This window comes from Anastrepha ludens, chromosome 4 (genome assembly GCF_028408465.1).
Source record: "Anastrepha ludens isolate Willacy chromosome 4, idAnaLude1.1, whole genome shotgun sequence".
Taxonomy (NCBI): Eukaryota; Metazoa; Arthropoda; class Insecta; order Diptera; family Tephritidae; genus Anastrepha; species Anastrepha ludens.
In genome coordinates, this window is record NC_071500.1 from 911,230 (window position 1) to 931,961 (window position 20,732).

The 20,732-nt window shown below is 40.7% G+C and overlaps 1 protein-coding gene across 1 annotated transcript in view; it reads left to right on the forward strand.

The window, feature by feature from the left end:
* Positions 1-20,732, forward strand: part of LOC128860688 (box A-binding factor) — an 86,086-nt gene that overhangs the window by 15,252 nt on the left and 50,102 nt on the right. The window lies entirely within an intron of this gene.

Consider the following 20,732-nt stretch of genomic DNA (forward strand, 5'->3'; position numbering starts at 1 on the left):
ATTACTCATGTTGTGTCCTTTTTACTAGCGCCTGAAATGCTGCTGCGGCTATATATTTATGCCACTGCAACAACAACAACTGCATCCCCGCATAACTTTTTCATTACTCGTATTCGTAACTGTAATTGTATTATAACTGTATAACGCATATGAAATTGTACCCGCATAAAGCATAGCCTACTTTAAGGGTGACTGTCATGCATCTACTTTGATTTTGGGTTTTGGTTTTTAAATTTTCGATTTGGAGCGGATTTTGTGAATTGAGTTTTAGTGTTTTCGAATAAAAAATATATTATATAATAACAATAAGGATAACAATAATCAAATTACTACAGTAGTCACACAAAATTGTAAATTACGATATATTTAAGTTATAATGAAAAGATGTTGCACTCATTTGTTGTGCCCGAATTATTTGTAGCTTTGCTTTTCCATTTAATTTCATCATTTTACGAATATTCATATGCTAAGTTTCAGCAAGTTTAAGGTTTTGTTTTCGAAATCGATGTTTCGCCTGGTCACATACATACATAATGACATGCAGCAAAGCAGATTACATGTACAGACACAATTTTTTATGAAGTCGTGCAATATATTTTAGTTGTAAGTAAATGGTGCAGGATTTTTGTTGTAAAAACATACATACATATATTTATAACTATATCCATGCCTAGCTGCATATGAATAGTATTTATTTGTTGCCAATAGCTAAGTTTTTTTGTTTTGCATGAACGCATTAACTCGAAAAAGGACAATTGAAAAAAGACTCGAAAAATCCTTGCTTCTAGTGGTGGTCTGTATGGGTTGCAAATGAATGGCTTTTGTTCATAGTCAATTTAAATGTACCATAGCTTTAAACAACTTTTCAGTGGCATTTAATTTATTCAGCATTATTCAAAATCTGTCTAGGCCATTTGCAGCACTTCTCGAGGAGCTTTACCAGCAGTACGCATAGTTGCGCGTTTCTCTATTGTCCACCTTGTCGTAAATAAGTACAATACAAGGGGTATAATGATTAGGAAAGCAGCTCTTGAAGCAGTTTTCCGCAAAGAGTGGTTAAGAGTGGTTTTCTGTAAAACTTTATATCGTGATTTTCTGAGAACCAAGCCTCCACTAAAGTGTGTTTTAGTTTCCAGATGCCTTCAGATGATCACTTCCGTCGTAAAATTATGCATGGAAATTATGCAAAGTTTAATAGAAAGTTATGATTAAACCAATTTCTGGAATAACTTAATAGCCGTCCCATCGTGCGAATGGCTTCCTAAAAAAGCCTCGATACGTGACATTTCTCTTTTCACTGCTCTCGGGGTAGAATACCGGGCGAGTATTCCGCAATTTCATATTAATTTCATTTAGAGTGCGATTTTAAACATTTGTTTCTTTTGTTAGACAAAATCCCTTTATGAGTTTCTCTAGATTAGGAATAACCATTTTACAAGATTGCAAAATTATAAGCAAACCCTATTTTTTTTTATAAAAATATAGTTCACACCGTGATAAAAACATAGCAAACAATTATGTTTTTTTTTGTTTGTTTGAAGTTTGCCAGCAGAGTATGCAAACGTCATGTAAAACCAAACATTTAAATTTTTACTTGAGATAGATTTTGAATCTATGTATGTATGCCCTTTCCAAAAACATTGAATTATGAAAATATTATGGATTTCTAAGTAAAACCAAAACACAGTGGAAATGGAAGTGTGAGACTAAATAGTTCGCTAATGTCAAAAATGCTGAAAGTGTCTCTCAGCGGTTCTATTTTACTGTACTAATTTTTATCACGGTGCGTACTACAACAAAGGCCAAATAACGCAAACTTTGAGTATTATTTTCCAGAATTTTACGTCTTTGCTCTACGCGCATTTGCAAAACACAAACGTGCCTTGTTATTTTTTTTTAAACAGTAGCGAATTCTTTCTGCTGACACGCCCTTATTTTTATTGATGCGACTTCGCACATGTCTACTTGATATATTCGGGCTATATTCCTCATTTATTTCCAGCGCTATCGCCCGAGAGGACTTAAAAATTGGGAGCTTACTTTTCTTAACGAAGCCTTGTCCTACTGAAGTGCAGGCTATCGCGCAAGCGTCTGTCAAACTTTCTTTCTTTCGAACTTTTTTGCCGTTTTAGGTAAACAACTCATTATTTTGGAATTTTTATATGCGTGGACCATTTTCGGAAGGGTTCCGAATAATGTTTTTTTTTTAAGTAAGCAGCAGGCCCTCTTCCCATTTTTTGCCCAACAACGATTTAAAAAAACAGTTATAGATATTTTCAATTAATAATCTTAACCAGTGGTTGAAATAGAGCTGCGCTATTTCGTTGTCCAATGCAATAATATGTATTTCGAGTAAGGCATGGCAAAAAGTAGCATTAAAAATTTCACGACACCTTTTGTCCGATATTAGAGAAAAGTAATTCGCAGCATTACATAGTCATAAAATAAGGGCAAATATCAGCTAATCTCCTAAGAAATAAGTAGTCGTATAGGGGGCACTATAAGGGCACTATTTCTCTGTCTATAGCTGTATACATTAGGCATTTTACTTCATTCTCCTTCAGTCAATCATTTATTTTATCTTCAATTAGTGCGTTCAGGGCCAGTGTGCGACTGCCTGTCGTTCAAACAACGGAATAAGCTACTACGTTGCCCTACCGTGTGTCTTCTTGCTTATTTTATGTGAATCATTTACCTTTTCTATTTCAATTTGCTGGCACAAAAGCCACTTCCGTAGTGTTTCCATAAGTTTTGAGTTTTTTGAATTTTATATTTTCTAACTTTTCGCCTGCTGCCACTCGCTTTGTATTTGCTTTGACTTTGGGAAACAATAGATTCAACTGGAGCACTTATTGTTGCGACATTTTACTTATTATTTTCTACATGTTTGTTTGGAAATTTTCGTAAACACAAGCACATACACGCACACTCTAAGAAACGGGGGATACAGATGGGGGATTCTCGTATGCAAAGGTAATAACTGAGAAATACGTATGAAGGATTAGTTTTCTTGTTTAATTACTCATTTTTTAGTGTGCTTTTTTACTTTTCTCGGCTGTCTCTCCCAAATAATGCCACCGTTTTAGTTACATTTGAGGCAATAAATGTTTATGGCCAGAGGCTGCGCGGCTAGGTCAGTACAATAAGTTGTTATTCACAACAGGGGACCACGAACAAATGGAAATATTATTCATATTCTAGTCGAGATTCTGCCTCGACCCTTAAATTAGATTTCACAAAAAATATGCTCAGACTGTTGCAGACATTTATGTTTTGATAAGTCAACGAATTTCTCAAATTAAAATTAAAATCAGAACTCAAAGCATGCACGCTTTTCGGCTTACATTAAACTTTTTACTATGTACATTTCTCTTATCAGAATCGCCCGCAGCAATGGCAAGCGATACCATCCATGCCAACAGTCAGCACATTTAGTGTATCTCGTCGACCTCTGGGCGCACATTCCCCAGGATGTCAATGAAGTTAATAAAGTTACATTAGTCTCAGCATTATTGCATGCCATTGGCAAAAACACAGCAGCCACAAAATAACGCCAACAAACGGCAAATATACCATGGATATGCGTATTTATGGGAATATGTATTGTACATATAGGTATGTATGTATTGCAGGAATATTATTGGCAGCAGCCGCAATATCCATGGCAATAAAATACGTGTGAGAGTCTGTGCGCAATCCATAATTGCCATTAATGATTATAAACAAACTAATTAGAGATAGTATCATCAAGTGTCTTTGTATAAGTTTGTGTGCTCATTGGAGAGCTCACTCCAAGCAACTCTGTTTGAAGTATTAAAATTTCAAATTAAAGGCCTGGCACACACTAGCAAAGGTGCATATGCGAGTGTATGTAGAGGGTGGATAGTAAGCTGTACTACCAGAGTCATACAAATGCAAACAAATAAATGAGTGAAAGATTAGCGCTCTTCTCAATTTGCGAATAGAGCGTACCGGAAATGGCGTTCCATTGGCGTGCAGAACTACACTGAAACGAGGTTAAAGAGAATGCAGGCAACAAAAAATTTATTTAAATTTGGATTAAGTAGCGACGCGTTTGTAATGGTTTCAGTATTTCGCACACCTTCATCACTCATACACTTACCCGGTTACATGCATCAAACAACGGACTACTGCTAATTCGTTAATACCGCTCGCTTTTATTGCTTAATTAAGTTAAGTCTACGCGTTTATGGAAATCGGCAACTGCAGCATTTTTGTTGTTTGCTCTTATTCGTTAAGAACATTTCCATTTCCTCTCATTATTTCATTAGCCACTTAGTCAATTGGTCTCTAGCGACCTAGCTAAATTTATCATTTCGGAGAAATATATAGAGGATTTTCCTCTGGATTCATGAAGTGTCAGCAGAGGCATCCATCGGGTAATAAAGAATATTTAATAATATTAATTTTGCATACTACGCCTTTACCTTTGAATTTTTATTTTTATCTATACGCGTACAGAGAATGTCAGTGTCAATTTAAATATTTAATATGTTAATTGTGCTGTTGATTACCCTTTAAGTAGCGTGCTGAGTATTTAATTACCATATGCTAGTGCTCGTATAAAGCCAAAAAATTCCAAGAATAAAACCATCCAATTCCTACCTAAAATTGGTCGCTGCTGGGTTTAAATTAAAGAAAGGTAGCTCATAAGGAATTCTAACATCTGGAGAATCAGTTAACCGACAAAGCAAGTAAAACAGTTGAATTTTCAAAACACAACCCCTTCACATATAGTAGCCATGTACAATATTTTAACGAACTTCTTTGTTCAGATCACGGCGTGATTCGCAGTGTCTTGTCGTGGGTTCTGAGTTATTATTTCAGATGTTGAGATAGTTGAGAACACTGAGAAAGTATATGACATAGGTAAGTAGGTGAAATGGTTCAAGTGCCACACTGGCATTCCGCAAGTAGCATTCAAGCGCCGTTTTGTTACGATTATGATACCTCCAACAGCCGCCAGAGCTGTTGATGTAATGGAGAAGATTGATGGGATTTAGATTGGCGAACTGCCTCAGGATGTCGAAGAAAGGAGCACCTAATGACCTAAATCGTTTACCTGCCAAATCCAGACATTTACAGAGAAAGTGTTGGCATTTCTGTTTAGTAAGGTTTGGCAAGTCATAATGAATGGTTTAGCCAACATCGACGACATTTAGTTACAAAAGACGGCGCAACTTGCCAGATAGCGCGCTTAACAATCGATTTATTGCAATATTCAAGCCATCATTGACGACATTGGAAAATTTATTTGAAAATTGGACTGATCGAATGGTACTCGTAGCAATATTCCTTGAAAATTCCAAATCCAAATAAATTTTACCAATTCATTGATAGCAATAAATTGAGCCCTAAAATTGGGTCCACTCTCGTCAATAGATTTGCTTCAAGTGGGGCGGCTGTCTAGATCAGGGGGCCCACCCAGTAGCTCAAGCGAATCACAACAACATCTGTTTGTCTCGCCTTAGCTCACTTACTACAAACGCCGCTTTTTTGGAAGAACAACGCGAAACACAATCACAGTAAACGTTGACTGTACTGGCGCTGCTAGGCTCTAGATTGGTTCGGTCAAAACAAAAAAGACAAAAATCGCGCCATTCATTCAATCCTCGCTCGCAATTGCTGGACTGTCCATAGCATACTTGTTTACTTAACTGCTTTACGAGTAATAGTGAGCTTTCTGTGCATTGGAAAAAATATATTTCTTACTAGTTAGTTGGCTTTTTACAGAATGGAATACCCATTTATTCCGATATAGAAATGACTTGCAACTTCTAGCTTCGGTTGAAGCAGGTTTAACATTTGGATGAATTCTCCTTCTGATAAATACCGCGGTGATAAAATTACTCTCAATGTTTAATTCTCATATTCTTCACCTTTTTCTTACCGAAGTAAGCTCACGCAAAACAATTTTCTGAATTTGTCAAGAATTGCGGTTACCTCAGAATTGGTCGATTTCGATTTATTGCTCAGTAAAGCGGCCGCCGTAGCCGAATGGGTTGGTGCGTGATTACCATTCGGAATTCACAGAGAGGTCGTTGGTTCGAATCTCGGTGAAAGCAAAATTAATAAAAAATATTTTTCTAATAGCGGTCGCCCCTCGGCAGGCAATGGCAAACCTCCGAGTGTATTTCTGCCATGAAAAAGCTCCTCATAAAAATATCTGCCGTTCGGAGTCGGCTTGAAACTGTAGGTCCCTCCATTTGTGGAACAACATCAAGACGCACACCACAAATAGGAGGAGGAGCTCGGCCAAACACCTAACAGAAGTGTTCGCGCCAATTATTTATTTTTGTTTTTTTTTTTAAAGCTACGTAAAACTTTTTTACTCAGCGTCTACAACTAAAAGCTGAAGTAACTGAACACCTTTTATTTCTAAAACTTGTATTTTGCATTTAATTTTTCAGAACTTTTGTATCTTTCCCATGATTAAAAAAGAAAATATTTTTATTCCATTGTAATTTGCTTATCTAAACTTTTGCGCTTTCTCTTTCTCCGTCCTTTGAAGTAAAGGGCGCTAATTAATGGTAGGGAGCAGACAAGCGTGAAAACGGGTAAGCTTGCACTGCACACCACTTACAGGCCCGTTAAAAACGCGTGCCCATTTTCGGTACGGCAGATATAAAAAATCAGTAGCAAGCACAAAACCGTAATCGATAAGCAACTTTTTGGAGGCGAATGAAATGAATGTATGTGGAAATTTTCCGCACCATAAATCCACGGCAACGATAACAGTAACTACCACGCACTATTGCCACAATAACTATGTAATTTGTAACTTCAATGTAGATACACTTCAAAGCCCAGTTGCTACGTATGCAATCCAAGTGAAGAGTCTTTGTGCGTGTGCGAGTATGCCCTAGATTTTATGACTGTTGCTTTGTCTCTTTGACAGTCCGCAATTATCGTAAACAAAAATTAAACAACGTGTGGAAATTAGTATTTATGTTTGTCGGAGTGGAAATCTAAGCAAAAATTTACACATCTTTGAAATTCCGAAACATAGCTAGCTGAGCAAGTAATTGGATTCGTAAGAATGGCAATGCTATAACAAAGCAACCATGAAAGCTGTTATAATATACTGCAAGATCCTCCAAAGGGTTCACACTGCAGCGATGTATATACATACATATGTAAGTAAGCGGGTACTTAAAGATGGGAAAATAACAGTATAAAAAGACGGTATCCGATTGCGACTAACAACTCTGATTTTGGAGTATTAACATCTAAGGTATAAAAAAGCGATAAACGAAAGCCCTTTTATAATTTCAAACCGAACAATTTTTCCAAGGCAGCGTTTCCTCATTTTTTGGCGCGGCTATACGAGGTTTGTTAAAAAAGTAAGGTGAATTTTCAAATTTCGCGTGCTACGTACATTGGGCTTTCGATTATTATTTTTTGTTTGTGTTGGTACACCCGTCTCGAAGATGTATTCACGGTTTTAGCAATATAGCTTGTTTAGGTTGTTTGGGAGAGGCATAAATAAGACGAGTGCTTTGCGTGTTCGGCAATTTTCTGCTATCTACTCTTGGCTCTCCTGGACTCTTTCATGGGGACGATTGGGCTTTGGTTTCGAAGCCATAACCATATGCCCATTATTTGTCACCAGTTATGACCCTTTGAAGCAAATCTGAATCCTCATTGACGTCATTCAACAATTCCTGAGCAATGCTCATGCGACGTTGTTTTTGCTATTCAGCAATTTTGGACGACCTTCGCTGCCACCTGTTCCATGCCTAAAATTTCCAAAAATTTTGCTTGGCATGAGCCAACCGATATGCCGTCATCCTCAGCAACTTCTCTAATTGTGATTCGATGATTCTCCACAACAATTTTCTTCACTTTCCTAACATTTTCATCGGTTGTTGATGTGCTGGGGCATCCAGAGTGAGCATCGTTGTATCACTTGTAAACATTTTTTTGACTCAGTAAGCCACTGTCAACATTTCAAGTGTAGCAGAAAATCGCCGAACACTTGTCTTGATATTGCTAAAATCGTTAACATATCTTCGAGACGAGTGTACCAACATAAAAAACAATAATAACACTAGTTTACGAATTTTCACTTTCAAAAATGGTCCGCGACCAAAAAGAGTTTTTTAGACTAATTTGAGGTCGCTGAAACCAAAAATGAATTTTATTTTATTTTTTTCAAAGAACGGTTTCCGAGATATTAGCAATAGTGCAGTTATTACCTGCAATCTCGAAAACAGTGCGCGCTATTTCTTTGAAGAGCATAAATTTCGAAAGGCACACATGTAACCTACATGGCAATATATAATTCGTGTCAATGGAAGTCGTAGTTTTCGCAAAACAGCTGTTGAAAGTTAAAAAAAAGGCATTTTTGACCTTTTTTACTAAATTATCAAAGTTTATTAAATTTTTTCTGGAACAAAAAATTGTTTTATATCGACATAAGATAGGTTTTCTGAAAGACAATTTTGTCACCTACATTTTAAGCCTTAGTTTGTCTGAATCGACGAAAAATTGTAGAAGTTATAACGTATTATGTGAATGAAAACAATTTGTCGTCTGTCGTAAGTATATCCTTTTGATGTATACAATACGGTTTCGATCAAAAGTAAATCATGCTAGCCTGCGTATTGAGTCACGCAAAATAACTGTTCTTAGGCTCACTATAATTAAAAACAATATTTATTTCATGCAAATAAATATATATATATATATGTACATATATATGTCGCAGAATAGGCTTATTTGCCCATTGTACCAATTCCAGCTAAATAAGAGCTAGGTATGGACATTGTACGTCTGTGTATATTTTTCGGTGGTGGGAAAAAAAGGTTCTGTTTTTATGCGGTTTTGAAATAGTGCGGTTTTTTTTTTAAATTACAAAATGCATGTCGACCTATCGGGAATTGTACATATAAACAAGATTCTAAACCAGCTAAGCAAAAACTCATCTCAGATTACATCAGAAAAGCTAACCCTACAAGTATGGAACCGCCTGCATAACCATCTAGATCAGACGTGTACATTTCCTCAAGTGACGAAAGTGATTTTACGCCAAATCCTAAACGAACGCGCAACATGTGGGTATTGTCTGATTCTATTTCTGACTTAAATTTATTTTTCGATTCTGACGTTTCTTAAATAAAGATATAATTTTCAAAAATACAATATTTTGTTTATGCGATTTTATTTAATTATTTCAGATTCATGCGGTCTATGGAACGTATCTATAGTTATAATATGGGACTAGTGCCCTTTTTTATGCGATTTTATTACATTATTTCAGATTTATGCGGTTCTTAGCACTTTTGAAACGTATCTATAATTTTACTATAGAACTAGTAGCTTTTTTTATGCTGTTTCTTGCGGAACGTATCTACCGCATAAAAACAGAATCTACTGTATTTATTTTTCTCCACTTCGTGGCGTAACTGCCGTAACTTTTGGCAGATGCGCATGGTCAATCGCCGCAGCACTCGCCACACTAATCCGCTGTTCGCATTTGCAGCTAATGAACGCTACAAGGTGCCAGTATATTACACAAATTAGTCAATGTGATTACTCGCAGCTCGATCAAATAATCGCAATTACAATCGAGCTAATAGAAATTACACTGCGAGGACTTGCTCTAAACCGTCCTCGTCCTCTAGGACAACTCGCAATTCAATAATTGCATATTGTAAATGTGTGTGCTTGTATTTTCGCGCCAATTAGACGTAATTGAATTTAGTTGCTGCCGGTAATCAATTAGCTGTGTAATGAATGGAAGGGCACAGGGAGCTCGCCATTTAAATTTTCCTCATTACTTTAAAATATTCAAAGCTTGAGTAATTGAAAAAACTGACAAATTCCAAACAAAAACTCTAATTTATTATATGTATATATTAATTCTATTATTCTAGGAAAATAAAAAGGAGATTCGAATTTTTGTAGCAAAGCTTTCGCATAAATATGTTTATGAGCAGAGCATGAAGTGTGGCTTCTTGTGGCAAACTAATCCTGCCTTAAGACTTTATGCACCAACTTTGTTTTCCAACAGGGTGAAAAGAACACTTGTGAGATGAGCAAACATACTGATATGAAATACAAATATGCATCTTAAAATTTAAAAATATGAAAGTAGTTATAAATATTCAATGTCGATTTCTGTTCGCCGGCTCCTTTTTTACTATTTTGGTTATGAAATCTGAGGATACCAAAATTTAAAACTCTGTTGACAGTTGTAATTTTTGGCCAGTGGAGCTTTCATTTATTTGAAAATATTCATCGAAAAGATTGTAGGAAAAATAAAAAAAACAATGCCGCGCTCCATTTCGGCTTTTATACCGTTAGTCAACGAAGGGAAGTGGCCGAATATTTACTTTGCTCCGGTGAGAAAAATTGCAAATGCTTACAGGATTATGAAAAGTGCCTTTGTTTTTTCAGTTGCTTTCTAAAGTTCTAGCTTTTAGTAAAGTTTCTAAAAACAGTTATAATTTTTTGAATCAAAAGCTCTTCTCGCTTTTATTGGGTGAGATGAAAAACTACCTTATTTGTTAGTATTGTCCTATTATCTCAAGGAACTTTAACAATCTCCAGGTACTAGCAATGAATTCATACGGTTCGCCTTCTGCTTTACTCCTTTTCAAAGACATACGAGTTTTTGCATAGACATGCAAATGTACTATATGTGCGTACCGGTTTTTTGCGGCATACAACAATTTCCGTTTTATGAAAACGCCTTTGCTTGTCTTCTTGGCCACTCGGTGGAACAAGCATTGGTTGTGAGCCAATTACCCATTGTCAACGTTGAAAACACAAACTCTGTGTATGGAGTTCTGAGTGTAGGAGCTCAAATGTAGCCTGCACTTAATTTATGCGACCTGGGCAGGCTCGTATATCTCATACTTGTGATTGTAGGAGGGCAAACACATTTGCATCATTGTTATGCTGTAGTTTGTATTCCTGCTTATTTGCCTTTCGATTAGTGTTTGTTTTATGAATGTGCGTGTCTGTAGAATGTTAGACATGAATGTAGGTAAGACTTCAAATAACTAAGGTGCATCATCACCACACCGTCGCCTGACGATTCATCTATTGCATAACCTTTGGAAAAATAGCATCTCCCTTCTTTCTCTCTCGCCTTAACTAAGAATTTTGCAGCTTTTTATCGAACTCAATTATTTTCCTTACGAAGACACTATCCACAGCCAGTCAGTCGATTGGTTTATCTGCCGGTGTCCCTGTCGCCGAATACAATACTTTTATATTTCTTATATGTTTTCCATTCATCTCACGTAGTTGACCGTTTTTATTCTGTGGTCCTTCGTCGTTTCCTCCCTCCTGGTCCAATATATATGTTTTCCATTTAGCCGTGGTGTTGGTATTGTGAGTATTATTTCCATTAGGATGTTTTGCTATCTACACGAATTTTGTTAGCAGCCAAGCAACTCATTTATTATCTGATGCTGCCGTTACTGCTGGCTTAGAGCCCTAGTAATGTTTAAGTTGCTGATGCTGCCATTATTATTATATAGTAGTTGGTTTTTGCGCGTCATCAGTTTTGCTGAAGCGAATTCTCTGTTTCGATTTCGAAATTGCTTCTATATCGAATTACCTAAAAATTCCTCAAACAAATGTAAATGTGTTTATACTCACACGCTGTGTTGATTTTGTCTCATTCTGCAGTAGTGTACAGTAGGTTCTGTTTTTATGCGGTAGATACGTTCCGCAAGAAACAGCATAAAAAAGCTACCAGTTCTATAGTAAAACTATAGATACGTTTCAAAAGTGCTAAAACCGCATGAATCTGAAATAATTAAATAAAATCGCATAAACAAAATATTGTATTTTTGAAAATTATATCTTTATTTAAGAAACGTCAGAATCGAAAAATAAATTTAAGTCAGAAATAGAATCAGACAATACCCACATGTTGCGCGTTCGTTTAGGATTTGGCGTAAAATCACTTTCGTCACTTGAGGAAATGTACACGTCTGATCTAGATGGTTATGCAGGCGGTTCCATACTTGTAGGGTTAGCTTTTCTGATGTAATCTGAGATGAGTTTTTGCTTAGCTGGTTTAGAATCTTGTTTATATGTACAATTCCCGATAGGTCGACATGCATTTTGTAATTTAAAAAAAAAACCGCACTATTTCAAAACCGCATAAAAAAAAGCCGCATAAAAACAGAACCTACTGTATTTGTTTTCGCTTCTGTGGGTACCAACATGTGTGCCACATGTAACATTCTTCCTTCACACAGCGCTGCTTTGAATGTTTTAACCAGCACCAAACTTCAGGCCACAGCATTTCTTGTGCACCATTAAGCAATCGAGCCTCACCGTTAGGAGAACAGCAATAAAAATCAACCCAGTGCACTAAAAGCAACACTTACATTAGATTAGAGAGAAATGAGACCTGCTTTGCTGTGGAACGTTTTTAAAAGCAACAATAAACCTTGGGTATTGAAGGAGTTTTTCATTGTGCATGTCTTTGGTTAGTTATTTCTACATTCACACCTTTGCACTAGCATACACCCACATACAAATAAATGGTTGGTGTTTATTTCCCTATGTGTTTGATTTCCCTTAACTTTTGAAATCTCCCTTCCGCTAGAGCGCAATCTTTTCGCCACCGAAGGCTGAGGTCAAGGACGCTGATACTCGGTAGGTCCGCATTCGGCTGCCGTTTTTGGCAAGTAATTTAACCAATGTGTAAACTGCACTCTCGTTTGTAGCGACATTTCTGTACAAGTCAATTTGCATTTTCGGCATTCAAACGTTTTAGGTTAGTATGGTTGCCCAGGGAGTGGGCACACTTGGACGAAGAGAGATTCGTCCTTTGTGATACCATTGTCAAGGAAGTGAGGAGAGGGGAAGGACCGATGAGGTGCAGGGAGAGGGCGGGGAGAGGTGGTGATGGGAAGGTTAGGAGCGTGCGGATTATGAACGATGACTATGTTTGCGTCAACCGCTTAATGCTGCTGATGAAACTCATCAGATTTTTAATGTCAGCGCCAGCTATCTCAGCAGGCGTGGCAAAGAAGTAAGAGCCAAGATGCCTGAATCTTAGCCCCGCCAGGGCAGGGCAGCTAAGGAGAAGGTGCTGAGATGATTCCACCTCATCCTCCATACATCCAGCACAGAAAGGACTCGAGGTGATTCCAAGTCTAACAGCATGCATTCCTCGCGCATTGTGTCCTGTGAGAGAACCCACTAGATTGGAGAGCTGATATTTTGTCAGCCTCAGAAGCTCACCCGAGCGCCTTCGGTCCACACGTGGCCAGAAGGATTTCGCGACTTTGCACGTTTGTGCATTTGCCCAGCGCTCGCTGAGTTTGCGCGATGCCCATCTTTCCAGGAGCAGACCGCAGGTAGTCAGGGGGATTCCAATTTTCTCCCTCCGCGGGGAAATCACCTCACATGTCCCTTGTCTGGCCAGCTCATCCGCCTCACAGTTTCCCGCAATGTCGCTGTGACCGGGAACCCAGATGAGGCTGATGTCAAAGAATTCGGACGCAGTCGAAAGTGAGGTCAAGCATTCCTTGACCAATTCCAAGTGCACCGTCATAGACCCGAGGGCCCTTATTGCCGCTTGGCTATCGGAGTAAATATTTACCTTCTTGACTGTTAGTACACATTTGAGCAGCCAATCAGCTGCCTCCTTGATTGCGGCTACCTCTGCCTGGAACACACTGCAGTGGTCCGGTAACCTGAATTTTAGTCTGATGGGGAGCCCTTCGCAAAAGACTCCTCCGCCAACCTTTCCTTCCAACTTCGATCCATCCGTGAACAAGTTCACCAGGCCCTGCCCCCAAGTGTAGCCCCCCGTCCACTCTTCCCTTGACGGGATGTGAGTGGAGAATGTTCCGGTTGGACTAAATGAGGGAATACACTGGTCTGTTGACAGAGAGATGAACTCAAAGTTTCTAAGGATGCTTGAGTGCCCATAAGGGAGGTTGAGCTTATAGCTCCAGCCCCTCAGTCTGATTGCGGTACGTGTAGCGGCAATTCTGCCTGCGATATCTACGGGTACCACATTTAACATTGCGTTGAGTGCCAGAGTAGGAGTCGTTCGAAGCGCCCCACTGATTCCAATGAGTGCCGACCTCTGAACTCTTTCCAGCTTCTTCACCAATGTCGTCTTCTCTAGTGAGTTCCACCAGACTATGACTCCATATAACAAGATAGGCTTTACAATAGTATTATACAGCCAGAAAATAACTCGAGGCGAGAGGCCCCATCTTTTGCCAATTGCGCCCTTGCACCCATACAAGGCGATTGTTGCCTTCCCCACCCTTTCCTCAATATTGGGCTTCCATGTAAGCTTGCTGTCAAGGATAATACCTAGGTACTTCACCTTGTCAAAAAGCATCAGAGGAGCGCCCCCTAGTGAGGGAAGTTGAGCTCTGGGTATTTTATATTTCCTCGTAAATAGGACGAGCTCCGTCTTAAGAGGATTCACCGACAGGCCACAATCCGTTGCCCATCTAACAACTGCATTCAGATATCCCTGCATCAAGTTGTACAGAGTATCCAAAAATTTTCCTCTAACAATTAGTGCCACGTCATCCGCGTAGGCAATTACCCTGCAGCCCCCCTTCACCAGCTCCTCCAACAGATCATTTAGAACAACAACCCAGAGGAATGGTGAGAGAACCCCACCTTGCGGAGTACCTCTACTACCTGCCGGTGGATGGAGATACCGCCCCACTCTGCCGTGACAGTTCTGTTGCTAAGCATTTTGTGGATAAATCTTATAAGGTCGGTTTCGACCCCTAGTTTACCTAGAGACCTGGTAATTGCCTCCGGAAGGACGTTGTTAAAAGCCCCCTCAATGTCGAGGAAGGCGCCTACCGCAAACTGCTTCTGAAGAAGAGACTCTTCGATTTCTTCCACGATTGTATGTAGTCCAGATTCCACCGATCTACCCTTGCAATAAGCATGTTGAGTATGCGACAGTCGACCCCGAGGAATTTCGCTTCTTATGTGCAGGTCAATCAGTCTCTCAAGGGTTTTCAGTAAGAAAGATGAGAGACTAATTGGTCTGAAGTCCTTAGGGGAGACGTGCGAGCTCTTACCTGCCTTGGGTATACAGACAACCCTCACGGCCCTCCATGATTTGGGTATGTAGCCCCTGGCTACGCAGCTCGCATAGATGGGGCTCAACCAACGGCATGATACCTCCACAGATTTCTGTAGTTGGGCAGGAATGATGCCGTCAGGACCAGGAGACTTGAAGGGCCTAAAGGAGTCAATGGTCCAAGCCAGGCGACGCTTATCCAGCAACCAGCCCCGGTCCGGAATGCAAGTTGAAATGCTATCCAGGCCGGTGCTGCTAGGTGCTGGGCTCATCGGAAAATGGGCGTCGAGAAGTGACTTCAGTGACTCCTCGCCGCTCATCGCCCAACGCCCCGATTCGTCTCTTAGGTACCCCAAAGGAGCGGAACTCTTCGTGAGTACTCGTCTAAACCTGGAGGACTCATGGCAGCCCTCTACGCTTTCGCAGAAGCTTCTCCAGGAGTCCTTCTTAGCCTTCCTAATTTCGGACTTGTATATTCCTAGCCCTGCTTTATACAGTTCCCATCCCGAGGGAGACCTAATTCTTTTAGCCCTGTTAAAAAGGCGTCTGCATGAGGCCCTAAGCTCAGATAGCTCCGTTGTCCACCAGGGCGGTTTTTCCTTCCTGGGAAAAGCTGTTATTGGACAAGAGGTTTCCAAGGCCTTGTTGCAAGCTGAGGTGAAAGTTTCCACCAGTTCGTCGATCGCTTCTTCCGATAGATCTAGATTTCCTCCCGGTGCTTTGGGGAGTAAGCTCAGCAAATTTCTATAATATGCATCCCAGTCCGTCCTCCTCAGGTTCCTGTAGGGGGATCTTATTGGACGAGTTTGAGTGAGAGAGAACTGAATGTACCTATGGTCCGAGAAGGAATGAGTGTTTAGCACCCTCCAATCGGAGATTCGGTTTATCAGCGAGGAAGAAGCCAGAGTAAGGTCAAGCACCTCTTCTCTGGCTGCGGTAATAAAAGTGGGCTCCTTACCCCTGTTACATATAAACAAGTCCTCGTTTAAAATATAATCAAAAAGTGACTCACCTCGTGCATTGATGTTAGGACTTCCCCAGCAGGTGTGGTGGGAGTTCGCGTCAGTGCCTATGATAACGCCGATTTTCCTGCGTTTTGATTCAGCCAGGGTTTCCCTTAGCAGCGCCGGAGGTGGTTCCACCTTGTCATCGTGTGCCATATATACGGACATCAGCCATAGCTTTCCAGCCGGGCCCTCCAGACTCATCGTCACAATGTCTTCATTGCTGAAATTAGGCAAAATAAATGCGTTAAGTTCCCTCCTGATGAGTATACAGGATCTTGGTTTACCTGTCCTGCTATACGCCACCAGTTTGTAGCTTTTCGTCCTGAGCCCAGAAATGCCGTTGCTGCTCAGCCACGGCTCCTGAATCAGGACTATATCAGCTCCACCTTGCTCAAGGTGGATAAGTAGGTTGGCGGACGCCTCCTTAGAATGCTGAAGATTTATCTGAAGAATATTCATCCTCCAGGATCCTCTCCATCACCTCCAGGACGGCGTCCTCACTCTCCGAGGCCAGAAGCCTCTCCTCCTCCGCCCTGTCGAAGAACGACCGGATGCTTATGACGGACCCCGGTAAAGAGCGCACGTCATCAGCATTGTCACCCTCCGACGTGACGGAATCTACCTCCATGTCCACAGGAGCTTCCTCTACTGTGGCCCTTGCTTCTCGGTTTGGTTTGGTAGACCTTAAGGACTACTTTCTCGAAGCCATAGTTGATGACCCCCTTTGCTTCAGCAAGAGGACTGAGAGACTCTGCATTCAGCAGAATCAGCGCTTGCCGATAGGATCCCTCAGTCTTCTCCACCTTAACCACCCTCCAGTTGTGCGTGGGAAGTATGGGGTTACAGTAGCGGAAGATTTCCTCCATCTCCTTCGAAGCAGAGGGTTCGGAGAGGAGCCAGACACGTGCTCGCGGACGCACAGGTAGATCCCTTCTGTCCACTACCTTCAGCTTGGCTCCCTCCCATACCTCTCCCACCAAGGCTACTGCCGCCCTATACATCGAGGCTGACCGTTCGTCAGCGCAGACGATTTTCTTGTAGGAACCGTAGTGCCATCCGGCACTTTCACAGCTTGGAGGTGGTCCAGGGTTTTCCCTCTCCACCTTCATGAATACGGCAGAGATGGCGGACGCTACCCTCTTCCACTCCTCCCTAGAGATAGCGCCGTCTTCTCTACCGCTGTCCATCACCCCGAGAATGATGGAGCCCGCCTGCTTAGCGACTTCGCTAAACGATTTTGGTGGGCCACCACCAATCTTGGGTCTCTTCTCTTGGGACACATCCTCCTCCTGGGAGCGTTGCCTTTTTACTCCCGAGCCCAGGTGTGGCGCACTCGCTTCCACTCCCTTTCCGCTGCCCTCCTCTGCTCCTCTGACCACCTTCCTGGCCCACTCGAGCGTCTGAGAATGCTTCTCAGATAACTGAGGGTCATTCTGGCCACCGTAGCGCTCCAGGATCCTGGTAGCCATACGAAGGTCAGAGAAGGACCGCTTACTCTGGCCAGGCTGCCGTTTAGGCTTAACGGAGGGTCCTCGAAGAGATACCCCCGAAGTCCCCGGAAAGCTAGGTGAAAGTCCTTTGCTGGTGCTGGCTACCCCATCCAGCGCCACTGCTCTAGGAGTCGCAGACGGTTCCGTCTGTGATCCGCTACCTATTAAAGGTGGGTTCCCACCTTTAACCCCCGGATTTATGGAGAAAGTCGGTTCCGACTTTCCCCCGGTGTCCCCCTTGGTCACTGCCCTACACGTCGATTCCGACGCCTTACCCCCACTAGAGACTACCCCCAGGGGCGTAGGTTTTTTGGGAGGTGATTTCCCTCCTCCAGTCCTGAGAGAGGTGGTTTTGGGGTTCGGTTCCGAACTCCCGCTACCCCCTGAAGCTTTCTGCAGGGTTATTGTGTTGTTATTGTTTGTTGTTGTTGTGTTTTTGTTATTGTTATTGTTCATTGTTGTTGTTGTTGGGTCCCCACTCGAAGCCGCTATCCAAACCCGTAGTGTGTAGTCGTCCTTAAATGGTCCCATGGTTGTCTGTGCCATAGCAGGGAGGCCATGCGAGGGTTGACGCATGTCCTTATGGGGCATGCGTTCAGAGCCAGACCGGACACAAAGACGGGAGTCGTCTCAACCGCACCTACACCGCCAACCCAATGGCTACGGATTTGGAACGTACTCCGAGGCCTGCCAGGGTTTTAACGGGACGGGGGCAGTCACGTCATTATCCCATCAGCCATTTCTGCTGAGTTTCACCTCATCATACTCAGGTGACAGAATGCCGCGACTACCAGCACAGGGGTCAGAAAAAAGTCGAAAAGTAGTGAAAAAGAATTTGTCCAAATCCGAAAAAGCGAGGGGGGGGGGTCGTCATCGTTCAGGAGGCCGTTGAGGCCGCAGATCATTTAGCGCTACCCAGGGTGCACCACGCGGAGGCGATCTGCCCTACACCCTCAAACGTTTTTACATATACAACATTTCTAGTCGAAATAGCAAGTTTCAAATTCGTATCCTTTTATATGTATGTATGTGTGTGGAACTTTTGCAGGCGTTGTATTTTAAAAGAATGCCTGAAAGTGATGCCAATATTGGTTTAATTTGATATATTGATTGTTGAAATACACCTATTTATCGCTTTTTCTTTATTTTGTATTGTAAAAGCTGACTTAGTCCCTTTTTCGTGATTTTATTTATGAAAACTTGGTGTCACCAAATTTTGTTTCTCCGAACAGTCTGAAAACTAGTTCCGAAAAAGTAAACACCTCGATTAATTTCTTATAACAACAGCCAACAACAACAACAAGAATCTACGTTCAAGATATGAGCCTCAACATTATTTTACAGCGGCGGAGGGAACTTATCGCTGACTCTTCAACTAGTGAAAAAAGTCAGAGTGCCATACGGAATGTAAAGTCCCTATACTGAATAGGAAAATATAATTTTTATTCTTGGGCATAGTCTCCATTCAAAGCTATGGACTCAACCCAGCAGACTCCCAACATTTTGACACCTGTTAGCAGAAAATATTTGTCAAACTTTGATGTGAACTTTTTCCCTTGGAGGAATCTCTCCAAGTGCTCTTTAGCCATATGTGGCCGTGTTTTATTCACCATTCCCGTAACGCAGCTGTTACCAGCACGATTTTTCCTTTCTCCGGTTAATTGTTTCCAATTATTCCGTGCGCATCCCCAAAAATGCTTGCAACACACTATTCAGCATACCCATGCTTCTACTACAGAAAGTATTAGTAGATTTATGCTTCATCCACAGTCTCAAATTGACGGAAAAGGTCCTGTCGATTTGCGAAACAAGGCCACGCAATTTCAATTTACGTTCTTTTAAGAAGTGGGTAAGGCTTTCTCAAGTGGGCATCAAAATTACCAAAGTGAATATTTTGCGATGAAATTCAGCCAGGACTGAGTTCTATCATCCAGAAGCACACTCAGAAAATTTTGTTGTAAAATTCTAAATAGTTTTTTTTTTATTAACTATCGAAGTTTTTTGCAGCGCTTGAATAATTATCACATTTCTCGTAAAGTAAGTATCCGATTACAACGATTTTTCAACTGCAGACTGATAAAGGATGATATTTTCCAAAAACGTTATTTTTGTTCCGAAACTTGATGTTTTGTTTTTGTAAAAAATTTTTTTTAATAAACAATTAAAAATTTAACTAATTTCTGCGCCTCTGGGATGAAAATTTTTTAAGGATATTAACGTAATAAACATCTGTGCATTTATGTATGAAAAAAAATGCGTGCAATTCGAAAAGGATTAATTATAATTAATTTTTTTGTGCCAGAATGCGCGCTTCGACTTACGCGGACGCGCACGAACACACAAACGGCGACTCGCGGGCGGCTTGCGTAAAACCGTTTTAGAAACGTCTCAACGCGATATGCTTCCGTAAGATCAGTTTTGCCGACTTTTCCATTACTGGTGTTTACTTGTTTTTAAAGATTGGCCATATAAATAATTTACGTATAACAGAATTTGCGCTTTGACTCTCGCGGAATTTATAATTATATAATATAATTAAAATATATATAATTTTAGATTAATCGTGGGCTGAAAATATTTTATTCCAAAAGTTAAAAATTCCATCGAGTGCAAAATATTTTCAGCCCACGATCAATCTAAAATTATAGCCATTATGTAAATCAAACTACATGAAAAGTGTAAAAAGCGTGAATTATTTTCATTTTTTCTCGAAATAACAAATGAATATGCGATATCTGTATAACTTTCTATATTTTTTCACTTTTTGTGTCCGTCCGTGAATTGTTGTTGTTTTTCAACGAGAAATTTTAAGGGCATTTGCTGACTGAACTTACAATGTAGGTATAGATCTGATATGTAAACATAAACGTTAGTAATAAAGAAGTATATATGAAACCTTGCATGACAGCTTATACATTCCTTTGAATACATTTGATTTAATTATCATTACGCATTTCCGCGAGAGTCAAAGCGCAAATTCTGTTATACGTAAATTATTTATATGGCCAATCTTTAAAAACAAGTAAACACCAGTAATGGAAAAGTCGGCAAAACTGATCTTACGGAAGCATATCGCGTTGAGACGTTTCTAAAACGGTTTTTCGCAAGCCGCCCGCGAGTCGCCGTTTGTGTGTTCGTGCGCGTCCGCGTAAGTCGAAGCGCGCATTCTGGCAC